Source organism: Capra hircus, chromosome 5 (genome assembly GCF_001704415.2).
Source record: "Capra hircus breed San Clemente chromosome 5, ASM170441v1, whole genome shotgun sequence".
In the NCBI taxonomy this organism is placed as follows: domain Eukaryota; kingdom Metazoa; phylum Chordata; class Mammalia; order Artiodactyla; family Bovidae; genus Capra; species Capra hircus.
This window is the reverse complement of record NC_030812.1, coordinates 90365884-90383991: the sequence shown is the minus strand read 5'-3', so window position 1 is coordinate 90383991 and position 18108 is coordinate 90365884. Positions and strand designations below refer to the sequence as shown.

General features: G+C 36.2%; 1 protein-coding gene across 1 annotated transcript in view; it reads left to right on the top strand.

Moving 5' to 3' along the window:
• The window catches only part of PIK3C2G (phosphatidylinositol-4-phosphate 3-kinase catalytic subunit type 2 gamma), a 470847-nt gene continuing 453086 nt past the window's right edge, over window positions 348-18108 (top strand). The window contains exon 1 of the mRNA XM_018048420.1: window positions 348-450. The gene's annotated coding sequence lies outside the window, so the exon portion shown is untranslated. The remainder of the gene's footprint in view (window positions 451-18108) is intronic.

Here is an 18108-nt window from a genome sequence, read left to right as displayed (position 1 = left end):
CTCAACTCTGCTTCTGGGAATTGAAACCACCAGTGCCTCCATCCCCATTCACTCCCGCATTCAAATACAGGATCACATGAGGGGAAATACTTTGAGGGGAAATAGGTTCACCTTATACATTTTTTTTTTTCGAATAAGTACTTTGTTTGCGTATTGCCATTCAAAGTCTTCTGGCACAAATTCTGTTCAGCACAGAGAAGCTAATTCATTGTTAAGTGTTTGGCTTAAATCCTGTATTCATTATGTAAACTCCTTTTTTTTTCCACATAACCCTCCAAGGTTTGATGAAAAATATATTCCTAAACATGTTGAACCTGTCAAACAGGAATAAAAGCTTCCAGTGGAAGCATAATGCTCCCTTGAAATAGGATTGTTGTAGCTTGTATGAGTGTATTTCACTCTTGGACAGAAATGAGATCATGTTTCGTTTCAGGAAGATATATGTTTCAGGTAAGAGACTGAAACGAATTAACTTTCTATAGTTAACTAAATGCATAGGAGAATATTTGAATTCAAATGTACTGTTAAAGCCAAGTAGCTCTTTAATTATATTGTGAAATTAAATGGTAGATGAGTTTCAATTCTGAGTAGGTTTGTAAATATTCTCCAGAAGATATAGATCTTTCCTGAAAAACTGCGCAGTGATGATCTCTTCTCTCCCTCTCCTCTTCCCTTTCTCCCTCTCTCCGAATGACCCCATAAATGGCACCGATATAATTTCTTTTGTTTCTCCTCTTACCTGCTCAATTTCATGTCTGTCAAAGTCTTGAGCCAGTTTCAGTCACGTCTGCCGGTAGATTCCTTCCTCGTGCATGTTTTCTTCAGTGTCTTGAATCAGTGTCTGTGGTCTATAGACTGTGTGCTGGTAATGACTGCATAAAGAAACTTTTAACAAAGGGTGGATATTCTTAACATATGGGCTCCAAATTAACAAGAGTTCCTGCTGCAGGAAGCAGCTGTTTTGTTTCTGTTCTGTCACTCCATGCTGGGCTCCTGTCCTGTTCTGTCTATCTATGTATTGGTAGCTCACTGAAGGCTGATATGAACAGGGTATAGTAACAAGTTATTCCCCCACATTCTTATCTGGCAATTATATTTCTGATACTTGAGTCTGATGATAGAAATGATATATCCCATTTAAAAATCATAATATACATGTGATACTATTAAAATGCATTGTCAAATTGCAATATTGCATATCAAATAACAGAGAGGTTCAAGAGCATGTTGCCTACATTATAAATAACATCATCTATGTCATTAATCTGGAGAAGGCAATGGCACCCCACTCCAGTACTCTGGAAAATCCCATGGATGGAGGAGCCTGGTAGGCTGCAGTCCATAGGGTCGCTGAGAGTTGGACACGACTCAGTGACTTCACTTTCACTTTTCATTTTCATGAATAGGAGAAGGAAATGGCAACCCACTCCAGTGTTCTTGCCTGGAAAATCCCAGGGACGGCAGAGCCTGGTGGGCTGCCGTCTATGGGGTCGCACAGAGTCAGACACGACTGAAGAGACTTAGCAGCAGCAGCAGCAGCATGTCACTAATCTGGAGAAAGAAATGATAACCCACTCCAGTATTTCACAGATAGAGGAGCCTGGCAGGCTCTAGTCCACAGGCTAACAAACAGTCAGACACAATTGAGCACACACATGCCACACACACGTCATTAATAATATCAAGAGCTTGGATTTGAATCAAGGTTTTCTTATTCAATCTCATGGGCTCTTTCCATGGCATGTGACTTAACTTCATACATGTGTACCTGCCATTTGTACTATGTAGAAAGCAAGTCTGTGGAATGAGCGTAAGGAAAGAACATCATCTTGACTGAGCTGGAAAAACAATGATATAGCTTCATCCGCTTCCTATAGAAAAGGATCATAGTAAGTAGGTGAGTTCACAGGTGGAATGAACAAGCTCATATGTTCCCAAGATGAAACTTCAGTCCCTGGTTTCATGGTTTTTTTTTTAGTTTTTTGTTTTTTTGTTTTTTGTTTTTTTTCTGTAAGAGCTGAGATTCTTTGGTCATAGGAAGTCCTCTTCAAGGAAGCAAAAAAGCAATATAATTCTCTTGGAGCTTAGAAAAACTGATGCAATAATCATTTTCTATCTAGAAAAGTACAGTATTGTATTTCTAACAATTATTACCTTTTTCTTTAAATGTATGATCTGATAAAGTGATACATAATCATAGCAGAAATGAACCACTATAATTATTTATGCATAAATCAATTATAACTATCATAAATCAATTATAAGCCATTAGTAATGCAGGAGACTTAAGATAGGCAGGTTCAGTCCCTGTGTCAGGAAGATCCCCTGGGGAAGGAAATGGCAACCCATTCCAGTATTCTTCCCTGGAGAATTCCCATGAACTACAGTCTATGGGGTCACACAGAGTCAGACACAACTGAAGCAATGTAGCACACAGCTAGCCATTAGCAATAGTCCTTTTATGACACTTTTCCATTTCAAGTTATTATCATTTTTTTTTTGTTGGATGGAATATTTTCAAGAATTATTTAGAGCTGCAGAATAAGCATGATGTGTATCTCTGAAATTCTCTTACACAAAATACTTCTTTTCTTGACAATTTTATTTCATATTTCTAAATGTCTTCCAACTTTATTGTGATTCTTTTCCTTGAATTATTCAGAAATGTTTTTAAAGTTAAAAATATGAGTTATTTTGTAAATTATCTTTCTTTTAACCAATATTTAACTACTTCAGAGCCAGAAAGATTAGTCTATGTAATACTGACTTTGAGTTAAGTTAAAGGTAGCTGAATATATGGTCAATTTTCAAAAGTTATACATGCTTTCTTTAAAAACCTAGTTATCTATATCTGTACTTCTTCCTGGATATTATAAGGAACATTTAAAATTTATATAACCCAATCCAAATTTATACTTTCTTGTGGTCCAGTGTTTAATTATATCTATTTTGATCTTCCCTGGTGGCTCAGATGGTAAAGAATCTGCCTACAATGCAGAGGACTCAGGTTTGATCCCTGGGTAGGGAAGATCCCCTGGAGAAGGCAATGGCAATCTACCCCAGTATTCTTGCCTGGAGAATTCCATGGTCGGAGGAGCCTGGTGGACTACATTAGATGGGGTCACAAAGTGTCGTACATGACTCAGTGACTAACACTAGTGTTTTATTAGATATATTTTGATCTCTGTATTAGAAATCACTACTATGTATGCAACCAATTGTTAGTTTAGGATTATCCATATATTTACTACAATCTGTATTCATCATTCCTTTCAGAAAACATGATCTTTTTTTTTTTGCTGTATTTCTTGAAAGACATGCATATGTTCCTCATCCAATTTATTTTCCTGATCATACTGGCTTCCTGTTTTGTTGTGATATTTTTGCTTAGGTATCATTCTGATTCCTTCTTACAAATGCACAACTTTGAATAGGAGTGATTTAAATATAATAACCTTTTTTCATGAAAAAAAGTGTATTCCCCTTTTCCCACTTTCTATTTATATAGGAACTCTGCAAGATGTTTACATTCTCTGTGCTTCCATTTCCTCTAAAATGAAGACAATAATAATGCCTACTCAAAGGACTCTCATGAGGCTCATATTTGTATGAGGATTAAAGAGGTTAAAAGTAGAGCACTTAGACTAATACCTAACACATTCTAAGTTAGCATTCTTCAATGTTTGCAAATGTAATTATTAAATTACATTTTTCTCCCTATTCAGCATTTCCCAGAATATATGCTAAAGGACTATCTTCCAGAAAATATTAACGAGTGTGACTGGAAGAGGTGTGGCCATGTCTGGGTTTTCACCCTCCTGTGAACAGGACATAAAGTTCGGTTTGTGTTTCCATCTGCACTAACCCTAGTACTTCATCCTCTGTCTACCTCTGACCCCTGTGACCAAGACCCAAGCCTGGTCAATCAAATCCCTGCTTCAAATGTTTAACCTGATGCCATTTGTTATGCAGAAAGTACATGTCTCCAGGAAACCTCTATCCATATTCCCCATCCTGGAGGAAAAGTTCATTTGCTTAGAAAACACGGAGGCCAATATACTGAGAGAACCAAGGGAGAGAAAGAGAGGCTTAGTTGTGACTGTCCTCAATTCACATCACATTCCCTTCTGTATTGACTTTTGCCACTGTGACCAAGAGTCTTGACCAGAAAAAAACTGCTCCTGAAAAGTGTCCTGAGTAGATTAGTTTTAGAAGTATTGCAAACTCTAGCCCTTTACTGAAAATTTAAAAAGTAAACTATGCTCTTGTGCCTGTTCAGTCATGTCTGAATCTTTGTGACCCCATGGACTGTATGTAGCCTGCCAGGATCCTCTGTCCATGGGATTCTCCAGGCAAGAATACTGTAATGGGTTGCCATTCCCTACTCCAGTACTATGCTATCACAAAAGCCTCTATATACCTCTGCTTGGGGTTGGTGCACTGGGATAACCCAGAGGGATGGTGTGGGGAGGATGGTGGGAGGGCGGTTCAGGAGTGGGAACTTATGCACAGCCGTGGTGGATTCATGTTGATGTATGGCAAAACCAATACAGTATTGTAAAGTTAAAAAAAAAAAATCTTCGAAGAAAAAAAAAAAAAGAATTTTATTTTAAAATCTTATTTTAAAAAAAGCATCCCTACCTTAACATAATAGCATTTCTCAAATATATCTGGAGATTTTTTCTGACAACTTCTTGTAACAAATGACAAACCTGAGTCACGGAGAATAAATGTGTGCTTCACAGTAGTCTTGAAACCACTGATACAAGAGTCTCATGATTCCACATTATAGATCTTTACTCCCTATAGAATTTATTTTACAATTGTAATCCATACTTAATGGTGCTAAGATTCTTTTTTATTCAAATAATTAACCAGATGTGCCTGCCCCATCTAATAAGAGACCCAACATTTCCTTCATGTCTAACATAAACTAAAATTGATATATGCCAGGCTTTGTTCATCCATTTTCCTTTCTGCTTCCTTGTTGCCTAAGTCTAAAACCATTTAATTTCTACATAGTTTTAATCATTGAATCTTTAAAAGGTGTATTATTTTTCAAATCTCACCAATGATTTTTCTATCCTTTGCTTTACTTGTACCAAAAGTACCATGGGATCAGCTTGTCAATTTCCTAATTAAGGGTTTTGAATTAATTTACAAATTCTTCCAAAGTTTATTTATATTTTTATAATTTTAAGCCTTCTCATGTTGAAATATTATGTCTCATATATCCTAAGGAGTTAATATAGTCTTCATACATAAACACATAATCTATGCATAATAATACTATTCTCTTTTCTAGCAGTTATATCCTCATTGATCTTATTGCATTAAATAGAATTCCTAAAACAATTTGATAGAAGGAATAATTATCCTATTCTTGATCTGAAAGAGAAAGCTTTTAAGTGTTTCTTCATTTAAAAAATTTGGCCGTTAGTGTGTGCAAAGTATTTTTTGCATTTTTAAAGTATGTTCTTTTTATTCATAGTTCACCATTTAAAAAATCATGAATGCGTACCAACACAATGTTGCAAAGTAAAAATAATAATAATAATAAATAATAAAATAAAATAAAATAAGAAATTAAATCTAAAAAGTTTTTTCTGCTATGATTTATTAATTAACTATTTATTAGAAGATTCATTCTTGGAAAGATAAAAGGGAAAATCATATAAAATATAAATACAAGATTTAATAGGTTTCCCTGGTGTCTCAGACAGTAAAGAATCTGCCTGCAGTGCAGGAGATTTGTGTTCTATCCCTCAGATGGAAAGATTACCTGCAGGAGGGCATGGCAACCCACTCCAGTATTCTTGCCTGGAGAATCCCAAGGACGGAGGAGCCTGGTGGACTACAGTCCATGGGATTGCAAAGAGTCGGACACGAATTAGAGACTAAGCACAGAAAAATATTAATAAATTGAGTTGGTTACAAAATCCCAGACAACACATTTTATATATGCATAAATGTCCACATTTATTTTAAGATCTTTAGAAACTGCAACAAGATTATCTTGATGCATTTTTGCTTTATGTTCTATTTTCCTATCCTGCTTCATTTTGCGTTTGTTTGTATGTTTCTGTGTTTGAGCAACATACTTGGAAAAACTTTTAACCTTTCTCATACTTTTTGTTTCTGTTGCAAAAGCCACACAACTGAAAATTACATATTTTAAATGTAATATGTTTTGCTTTTTAATGATAATGCATTTATTTTAATAATAGTTTTTTATTCCACATATCTATAGTTCTGTCATTAGAAATGCCACTGAACTTACTTGCCTAATTCTAGCTTTCATTCTTAATACATACTTTTCCTATTTTCCTTCTTATTATAATGAAAATGCTATCAAATTTTTATTGTTCTGGTGGTTTGAAAATTATACACACTGCTCTTCAACTAATAATTCTGTGTGGCACATTACAATTATATATGTGTACAAATAATTGTATATGAATTATTATTTCTTAATCACTGGTGAAACGAAAATAGCATATTTTAATCTCCTTTCTTCTTTTAAGGCAGAAGGTTTAACATGCCTTTCAGTTTTGAAATAAGTCTATGGTTTCTCACCTAACTTATTAATACCAAATAATTTCTGAGATTTATTTAAATCTCCAAATTTAATCTCTTATTACATTTAAAATTTTGTTTATAATTATTTAGACTAAGTCAACATTAACTGATCTTTACTATCTACTCTTAGGTCTCTAATCCTGAGTTTTTATTTTGATTAAAATTTTGTCAACTAGTACACCTTTTCCATTAGAAGTGTATAAAGATTTCTGAGCACTTACATACTGCAAATACATGTTTTTACTATTTTCACATATAAACGCCAAACTGAATGACATAAAACATAGTTACCCTCAACATTATGTAGCTTCTGTTCCCTTGTTTTAGGACAGCTAGTGTTTAAAGGTGAAGTCTATGCCTGGATGGTTAGATAGCATCACTAACTCACTGAACATGAATTTGAGCAAACTCCAGCAGACAGTGAAGCACAAAGGGACGCTGCAGGCTCCAGTGCAGGGGTTGGGAAGAGTCAGACATGACTTAGGGACTGAACAACAACAATGTGCAGATTAAACTTCTTCCCTCCTCCTCTTCCTTTCCTCCCCCTCTCTTCCCTTTGTCCTTTAAAAAGTTTAAGTATTTTACATATATCCTCAGTTTTTCCTGGTTGTATGTGTGCCACACAAGTATTTAGGTTTGATATGCATATTCAGAGCTTTATTCAGTTCAGTTAGGTTTTTTTTTTTTTTGGCAGTCTTCAATGTTACCTCTATTTCATTTCAATAATATGATGTTAGATATCTTTTCTCTGCCTTTTGCAATTGCAAGGATACCTCTCATTCATTTCTATCACTAGCTCCTTTTCCTCTGTATTCATAGAATGGTTCTCAGAGTTTATCTCAAAATTTCATTTTCTTGTCATTCTGCTTTTAATGAATATTTTAAATGTTTGAATATTTAATTTCTTTGCATGTCAATGCTGCTGCTGCTAAGTCACTTCAGTCGTGTCTGACTCTGTGTGACCCCATAGACGGCAGCCCACTAGGCTCCCCCATCCCTGGGATTCTCCAGGCAGGAGTACTGGAGTGGGGTGCCATTTCCTTCTCCATGCATGTCAATAGTTCATTGTTTTGTCTTTAACATATCTCTTTTTTCCATTTTCTTCCATATCTTTTTTCTTCATTTTATTATTACTTAAAATTTTGTTTTTATCTTATTTCATTTAACACATTTCTTACTTTTGTAAAAAACAAAAAAGCTTACATTTTTATAAATATACTTAGGGATATTATAGCATATGGCTCAGTGGTCAAAAATCAGTCTCCAGTGCAGGAGAGGTGGGTTTGATCCCTAGGTTGGGAAAATCTCTTGGTAGAGGAAACGGCTACTCACTCCAGTACTCTTGCCTGGAGAATCCCAGGAATAGAGGAGCCTGGTAGGCTATTGATCCTTGGGTTGGGAAGATATCCTGGAGGAGGAAATGGCAACCCACTCCAGTATTCTTGCCTGGAGAACCCCAGGGATAGAGGAATCTGGCAGGGTAGAGTCCATAGGGTCGCAAAGAGTCAGACATGACTGAAGTGACTTAGCATGGCATGGCATTGTAGCACATATTTTTCAAAAATAACTTATCTTCTAGTGTCTTGTTATTCATTTTACTTCTTGCAGAATATTTGCATATCTCCTCTGTCGATTTTTTTCCAGTTACTCATCTTTGAGAAATAAAGATTCTCTCCACTGATTACTCATAAATAATGTTTGTAGACTCTTCTGATTACTCTCATTGTTTTCTTGGTTGCTGTTAGAACATGTTTCTCAGATTTTCAACTAGAGAAATGGTAAATGTGAACAGACTTAGTTTAACTACTGGTCTCTGGCAGTCACTTGATTTCTCTAAATTCTGGACTTCATCAATCTTGCTATCATGGTCTGGTTGACTACTTTGAGAAGGTAATAATTTTTCTAGGTAATTCTAATCAATGTATATATAGTTCTTATACCAGAAGTGGTCTACCTTTGTACTTTCTTATGACACTTTCTTTTCTCATATTCTCAGATTCAGCAAACCAAATGTTTAGCCACTGTAGACTCTATTTTGTATTACTACAAATTTTAGCCGTAGAAAGGAGGATAGTAAAGTGCTCCTGAGTACAGATACTCTTTTTGGTCACTTTGGGAGAGTTGTTCAGACTCTGATTCTCCAAGTCAGGCAGCACTAGGGAAATTGGTCATTTCTTTCCCATTAGTTAGACTGGTAAATTTATTCTCCTTCAGATAATAAAGCAAGCCATATTCTAAAGATAATTAAGAAAGTGCCAGCCAATTTTTCCCCTTCTACTTCAGATTGATCTACTTGGTCTCACATACGGTGAAAATCTGGGTAACCAAGTGAATGGTTGCCAGTCTTTGTTGCTGGTAATGCTGTACGATGAATAGACTTTGTCTTATTAGTTTTAAAAATATTTGATTAATTTTTTAAGTCACACCCTACCAGCCAGATGCCACTCTAAAGAAAGTCAACTCGACTGATTTTTAAATTTCTACATTCTTTCTTAGATTCTTTTCCATTATAGGTTATTATGATATATTGAATATAGTTCCCTGTGCTATACAGTAGGTCCTTGTTTATCTATTTTATAGTGTGTGTGTGTGTGTGTGTATATATATATATATATAGTGTATGTATATGTTAATCACAGACTCCTAATTTATCCCTCACCCTCCTCCCCCTTTGGTTACCATAAATTTGTTTTCTATGTCTTTGAGTCTATTTCTGTTTTGTAACTACATTCATTTGTATCATTTTTTTTATTCCATATATAAGTGATGTCATGCGATTTGTCTTCTTCTGTCTGACTTACTTCACTTAGTATGATAATTTTTAGATCCATCTATGTTGCTGGAGATAGTATCATTTTATTCTTTTTTATGGCTGAGTAATATCCCTTTGGGGCTTCCCTGGTGATTCAGCAGTAATCTCCCTGCCAACGTAGGAGATGTGAGTTTGATACCTTAGTTGGGAAGATCCCATGGAGAAGGAAATGACAACCCACTCTGGTATTCTTGCTTGGGAAATTTCATGGACGGGGGGTCTGATGGGCTATATTCCACAGGGTCTCAAAAAGTTGGACACAATTTAGTGACTAAATAACAATATTCCTTTGTGTGCATGAATGCATACACACACCACCTTTTCTTGATCCATTCCTCTCTTGATGGACACAGGTTGCTTCCATGCCTTGGCTATTTTAAATTGTGTGGCTATGAACACTGGGGTGCCTGTATCTTTTCAAGTTAGAGCTTTTGTCTTTTTCTGGATATATGTCCCGTAGTTGGATGACTGGATCATGTGGTAACTCAATTTTTAGTTTTTTAAGGAACCTCCATATTGGTCTCCATAGAGGCTGTACCACAGATATATGTTTTAAATAATTAAAATAAGATATGGTTATTTTAACCATATGTATATATTAACATGCATCTCAGAGGAATGCCTTGTGTTATAGCTCACTGTATGAGCTGGCACAATAAACAAGCCCTTAGAAGTATTAAATGTAACAATATATTTATATTATCATATTATTATTGGTTTCTCCTACACTTGGCTTATAAAACATTTCTGAGATCTTTCTCTTAACTGTTATTCAAGTAAAATTCATCATGTGCTGTGCTATGCTTAGTCGTTCAATCGTGTCTGACTCTTTGTGACCCCATGGACTGTAGCCCACCAGGCTCCCCTGTTCATGGGATTCTCCAGGCAAGAATACTGGAGTGGGTTGCCATTTCTTTCTCCAACAGATCTTCCCAACCCAGGGACTGAACCCAGGTCCCCTGCATTGCAGGTGGGTTCTTTACAGTCTGAGCCACCACAGAAGCAAAAATTCATCATATCAATAATTTTGTCAAAGATTCAGTTAAAATTTAGATTTCTTACATCTTGTGCTAATGATTACTAAGTATCATTAGGTAGAAATCTCTTCAATATCTCTGATATTTTGAATATGTAATTCACCTGGAAGTTTAATTTACCTGCTGAAAAACACAGACATGTTTCTAGCTATTAGAACAGTTGATGGGTACCACATGGTGTGAAGCCCTCCTCCTCCCCTTCTGCTGCATCCACGCAGACTGCAGTAATGGAGCATCATTGCTTCCTGAGTTCTGTTCAGTCTCACAATTCTCAAACCATGTCCTGAAAAGCCACTACCATGTGATGAGATTTTACTTATGAGATAAAACTATTTACCACTTCAGCTTCAGATCCTTACTAGGGTTCCCCCAAAGAAGAAACTGTTATTGACTTGTTTCTGCTACTTTCCATTCACAGCCAAAAGAGAAACCATTTGCATGTATAGAAAAAAATAAATTATATTAGCATATAACAATAAAGCTTAAGATAGATGAGACAGCAAATATGATGATTTTTGCTTTTTTATATTTAAAATATTAAAAAACCTAGATTCAGGTTTAGGAAAAGGCAAAATAGAAAAAAGTTATTTATTGGAGGTTATAGTAGAATAGCTATTTGCTGTAGGTTCATTGAACATGGTTAGCCCCTAGAATGGCCCTAAGAACTATTGTTGTTTTCCAAGAAAATATTAATATTTAAGGATTAAGTTTATGGGTCAGGTAAAACTTACAGTAGTCCAAATTACTTTGGACCAGGATTCTGTGAAATGTGACCTAATTATATGTGGCTCCCAGGTAGTTTCCCTGGCGGCTTTAACGGTAAAGAGTCTGCCTGCAATGCAGGAGTCCTGGGTTTGATCCCTGTGTCAGGAAGATCCCCTGGTGAAGGGAATGGCTACTCACTCCAGGATTCTTGCCTGGAAAATACCATGGGCAGAGGAGCCTGGTGGACTATAGTCTATGGGGTCACAAAGAGTCAGACATGACTGCACTTTCACTTTCATACAACTGTTTATACTTTAGTTCTAAATAGTCTGAAAGAACAGAGAACAATCTATTGTTGGTATTTTATGATGAAAATATATAATGTTTCATAAATACAAATCCCTTTAAAGAATGGTCTTGTATTCTAAATATGTAACTTCAATATGCTTCAAGTTTTTTACTAGAAACATAGCAGTATTTGCCATTATTAAAAAAATATTCATGATACTCCAATTAAAAAATAAATTTTTAAAATTAAAAGTTTAAATTTAAAAATCTAATTAAAATTAAATTAAACAGATAATCTTAAGAACTGTAATTTTTTTCATCATTCAGTCATGTCTGACTCTTTGAGATCCCATGTAGCCTGCCAGGCTCCTCTGTCCCTGGGGGTTTTCAAGGCAAGAATACTGGAGTGGGTTGCCATGCCCTCTTCCAGGGGATCTTCCCAACCCATGGATCAAACATAGGTCTTCTGCATTGCAGGTAGATTCTTTACCACCTGAACCACCAGGGAAGCCAAATTTTAAGAACTGGAGTTGAATAATTAACCAATGTTTTGTATTCCATATCCCCTCAAAGTAAGAGGAGTAGCAGAAATCCATACTTATAAAATATGTAGTGAGAGGCATTTCTTTGGTTGAGATTTAATCTGTGCAAGATGCACTGTTGATTTCTTAGCCTCTTTACTTCCATTTCCAAAAAGAAACCCTGGCTCTCCAAGTACTCTGCTTCTTTGCAGTTCTGTGGAAGTTGTTCATTCTCCCATGGCCATTGTATCAAGAAGAGGAGACAAGTATAACCAGGATCCCGTAACATTTTGCTCTCCTACTAATGTCCCTTCTACTTACTGTCATCCCTTGACCTGTTTTTCCACATCCATTAAAGACTTTTGCTCCTAAGTGCAGCTGGTTCAGCATCTTCAGTTTGCATTCTAACTCCAGGCTATTCAGAGAACTTCAATCCTCCACCATTTCTCTTTCTAGTAAAAGAATATCTGTGCTTCTTCTGGTCTCCTGGCAACACAGTAAGGAACTTCATTTCCCAGGCTTCCTTGCAGATATATATTCAGGCCAATGGATGTGAGCAGAAGTGATATGTGCAACTTCATAATAAGGTTCCTGAAAGGAAGTCACTTGCCTTTCACTTCTTTCTCTCTTATCAGGATCAAAAGTGGAGAAAGTGAAGTGACAGTGGCTTCCTTTTCCTACCTTTCAGGCTATTCTGTACCTTTTCTTTTTAGATTCATTTATTAGATACTGGTTTTCCCTCACAATGGGATTCCATTCTCAGATTCATTTATACCTGTTTTACTCCTCAACTGCTCCTTAGACAAGGCTCATGGGTCCAGCTACAAAATTTATCTCCTGAATGGAAGAATTACATATGCAAATGCTTATTCAGCATCTTCACTTAGATTTGTACAAGTCCTCAAGTTCCATATGGCCAATAAATCTGGCCACCCATTCCTCTTTTTTTTTTAATGTATGATATTACCAACTACATAAACCAAATGTATAGCTTAATGTACTATTATAAATAAAGTGAACAACCTTCTAACCACCCAATATGTCAAGAAATAAGCATTTTTTGCCACCCGAAAACCTCTCCAACCCCTCTTACAATACCCTTCCTCCCCCAAGAAAAGCAGCTCTTCTGATGTCACATCGGTACTTTTCTACATAGTTTCATCATTGAAATGTGTATTCCTAAAGTGTATAGCTTTGTTTTACATTCTCTATTTCTTTGGAGGGGTGCAGGAATGGGTTTTCACAGTCTTTTTCAACCTATGTATTTCATCTCTCTTTTTTGTCTTCTAATTTATTTGCAGAAGAATCTAGCTTAATTTTCTATATCAGTTTCCATCGTGATTTAGTTCTATCCTGCACCCTTGTGCATGGTGACTGAATCCAGAAGCATACGTAGATAGATTAAGATGAGATTTTGTTGGCAAGACTTCGTGGTAGTTTTGAACTCTTAAAGAAAGCACAAAACCCTAGCTACTCCTCTTTTTGTGACGTTAGCAGCCATCAATGCTGCCGCTGCTAAGTTGCTTCAGTTGTGTCCGACTCTGTGTGACCCCATAGACAGCAGCCCACCAGGCTCCTCCATTCATGGGATTTTCCAGGCAAGAGTACTGGAGTGGGGTGCCATTCTCTTCTCCGATCCATGCTAGATGCCTAGATTTTATAATTCATGACTTACTATAAAACATTGATAACCTGGCTTCATCATTCTTTCTTCACTTATCTTTTGCAGTACTTGTACAAAGAGAAACTTTGCCTCATTTATTACTTAGATCACTTCATATTATTCATAACATTTCATATTATTTCAAATCATTTAATATTATTACTTAGATCATTTCATATAAAAAAGGACAAAGTATGTTTTATTATGTAATTTATTATCCCTGTGTCATACAAAGGCAATCAATTAGTTGTAGGTATGAATGTGTATCATTATGAATTCAGGCATCTAAGATGTTTGATATGCTTTCATCCATTTCAGTTTATTACACATTTTGGACAACGTAAGCCTTTTCAAGTTGGCTCTCAACTTCTATTGGTGCACCCTTATATTCTGTGACAACCTCCTTATTAACTAGGATTTCCTAGGCTCATGTTTAGAGAAGGCAATGGCAACCCACTCCAGTACTCTTGCCTGGAAAATCCCATGGAGGGAGGAGCCTGGTGGGCTGTAGTCCATGGGGTCGCTAAGAGTCGGACATGACTGAGTGACTTCACTTTCACTTTTCACTTGCATGCATTGGAGAAGGAAATGGCAACCCACTCCAGTGTTCTTGCCTGGAGAATCCCAGGGGCGGGAGAGCCTGATGGGCTCCCGTCTATGGGGTCGCACAGAGTCGGACACAACTGAAGTGACCTAGCAGCAGCAACAGCAGGCTCATGATACATTAGCTACCTTTTTCTCAAAGACAGGTGGTACTTCAAGTAGCTTTGTTTCTTTTCGTAGGAAGTGGTATTTTTATATCACAGCCTGGATGGTACAGATGCTCACTGCTATTAGGATGGGCTTTATTTCTAGACTTTTCCAATGAAGAAAACTATAGATAAATAAATGTGATTTCTTTTGAAAAAAAAAATCTGATGAGTTCATTCTGATGCTTTCAGTTATAATTCTGTACTTCTGAGAATACTGCTTGTTTTACCAAGCATTACACACAAAGTATTATAAGGATAATAATTCTAACACAGTCACCATATGGTTAATAAAAACTCTTCCAAAAACATGTACATGTTCTCTTCTTTTTCCCTACCTTTTACTAAAGTTGAACTCTATCTACATTTTCAGTGCGGCCATATTAAACTACCTCCTATATCCCTCATCTATCTGAGTTCTTCAAAATAGTATGTGTATATTTAATGCTCATCAGTAGTCTCAACGTTGATGTATCTCCATCTTTTTTATTAACCTGAAGTTTATTCTTCAGTAGCTTATAAATAAATAGTCCATAAAAACAATACTCCCTAAGCTCTCATGTGGCCATGACAATTTGTGGATTTTTAATTTGTTAAATCAGTTAAGTGAAGACATATTTTTGGTTCCCAATTTCTTTCCTTGTATCTTAAACATAAGAGTCAATTATCTACTTGGCACAGGTGTTCCTGCCATAAAACCTAATGACAATTCTCTTTCCATTTAGGTTACAAGACTATGTTAGTCTTTCTCATGCTCTAACACAGCAGCTAGTACTCTGTTCCAACAGAGTATCTTTTCACATCTTCATTTTCTTCCATCTTTCATCTTTCTTTTGCATTTCACAGTTTCTTTATTCCCTCTTTCCTAGTTTTATTTTTCTTTCTTCCTATTTTTCTCCTTGACTTTTCAAAAATAATAGTCTCTGTCTGGAAAACCAAGGACTTCCTCTTCCTTTTGCCAAACCTGTCTGGAAAACTGCTCCTTTTTTCTCTTAGTTTAGGAATCATCTCTTCCTGAAACCTTTCTCAATCCACTTTGATAAATTGCAATTGTCTTTTCCTAATGTTGTTACTTAAAATTTAATGTAAAGTATTTCTCTGGAAACCAAGTAAATTATTGACAGAACCCTCTAATTTACTCATTCATTACTAATAGAACACTCAATGTTGTTCAGTCACTCAGTTGTGTCTGACTCTTTTGGAACCCCATGGATTATAGCCCTGCAGGCTCCTGTGTTCATGGGATTTCCTAAGCAAGAATAACTGGAGTGAGTTGCCATTTCCTTCTCTAGAGGATCTTCCTGACCCAGGGATCAAACCCATGCCTTTTGCATTGGCCAAACACTCTTAAATAAGGGATGGGGACCTACGTATTAGTTGCAAATGTAGGCAAAGAAAACAGCAGCCACTACTGTTTCAATCACATAAAATTTCTTAGTCCTAATTTTTCAGAATAGATTTGTCTAATAGGCGAAACACTGTTAGTTCTTCCCAAATACCACTAGGCTGTGTTTATGGAGCCCTAACTGAGTGTCATATTTCAAGGGTTAACCGGATTGGGTCTGAAGATTTCCTCCCTTCTGGGTTGGTGTCATATTCCCTCACTGCCTCTGTCTTCCCCTGAAACAGTCTTCTTTCCCACTAGGTAATTTCCCCCAAAGCTGTTACTCAGAGCTGGAGGCTGACTTTCCATTGTCATGTTTATTCTTAAGACACACTCAGAGGAATTGAATGAATTACTGCTTCAACTGCTTTATCATGTTTGAGACTAAAACCTTAACAATACTTAGGAATAGAAGTATTCTTGAAACCAGGTCTCAGTGACCTGAACAAAACATACCCAATACATAAACCTCAAATATATCCTTTATGAATTTTACTTCTGCACTTTCTAAAGCAAAATAATCTTAATGATGTTCTATATGAAATTTCACCAAACAAAATGAAGACTTTGTCTATTAAAGTCATTCTCATACATCTGTATTATAAATTTATGTCTGTGAAATACTTGAGGGCAAGAGCTGTGCTTTATCTTTTTTATATTCCCAGTGCTTTGCACAGTACTTGACACAATGTATTTTAAAACACATACTGAATAAATAAATGTGCAAATGAGTAAACAGAGGCGTGAATAAGTGAATTGATATTTTCAAGTCAATATCCCTCAAAAATAAGCATAACTGACAGCTTCAAATTTTCCACATAAGAGTGCTTGAGGCAATCTAATAGGAAGTGTCTTCTATAGGATTATACATTATTAAGAAAATGTCAATTATTCACATAAAAAGGCACCTGATAGAGACTCCTTGGAAATTAATGTTTTTCCTAAGTATCTCCTGTCTGTGCTTACAGGAAAATAATCAGAGCTCGTGAAAATAGTACGTTTACCTTAGCACTCAATCACAAATTGGAAATGGAAAAAGTAAGGTAATACAAATTTTATATGTAATATGCTTTAATTATATATATTATTAAATTATATATTAATAGTTACAGTCTTCTCTGTATTCATTCAGCAAATTGAGCTGAGAAAGATCATACTTATGTCTATCTAAAATAGTGTCTGCATGACATATAAAATTGGCTCATAAGATGGAGAGATGGGAATTTCAGACCATGCAGCCAACTCAGACTTTTCTCAGGACCCAGGTTTGCTGCTACAGATAATGTGGGCTTGCCCTCCACCTTGCTGAAATACAGACGGCTTACCTTGATTATGCTTTGACATGCCTTACGCTGGCACAATACTTATCTCCCAAGACATTAATACATATTTTAAAAACTGCTAAATTTTCAACACGTTACAACTTGCTATCTGAAAGAAAAATCATGTTTCTTCAATCTCATAATTTATACCCTTCACCCTCTTCTCATCTTGTCCCTGCAGATATAGTGATTCAGTAATGCAGCCAGAACTTTTTGGATCAAGAACAGACAATTTGCAGAAAGGTTCTTTGTTCTTTTGTAAAATAAACATTTTTTTGTTCCCATTCTGAACACTGGGGCTATTTGGATGATATTGGCATCTTAGGAGATTTACAGAGTGGAAGCTGCTGGCAGGGGCTGCCCTTTCTCTGAGAGGTACCCAGGTTTTGTCTCTACTTGTTCTTTGAGGGCAACGGAGCATTTAATCTTCAATAAAAACAGATCTCTTGAAAGTCAAACCAAATAGAAAGTTATAAGCTATTGAAGAATATTAATTTGTCATTATTAACACTTTTGAACTTCCTTGTCTGAATTTAGCTGGACTTACCAACAAAGACTGGGGAACCATTTTTGTGCGGTCTGCTATCTTTCTTCAAGTCCATTCATTAATCACATTCCAGTTTTCATGTTGTATCGATTTTCTGTTGCCAGTGTAACAAATGATCACAAACTTAAGTGACTTAAAATCACACAAATTATTATCATACAATTTTATAGGTTGGAAATACAACGCAAGTATCACTGTGCAAAAACCAAGGTGTTATAAGGGATGTGCTCCCTTCTGGAGGCATCTGGGGGAAATCCATTCCCTTCCCCTTTCTAGCTTCTAGAGGCTGCTCACATTGCTTTGTTCACGGACCCCTTACTCCATCTTCAAAGCCAATAAAATCAGGTTGAGTCTTTCCGGAGTATCACTCTGACCTCTTCATCCTTTAAGTATCCTTGTAATTGTACGTGTGTGTGTGTGTGTGCATGCTCAGTCCCTCAGTCATGTCTGACTCTTTGCAACCCCGTGGACTGTAGCCCACCAGACTTCTCTATCCATGGG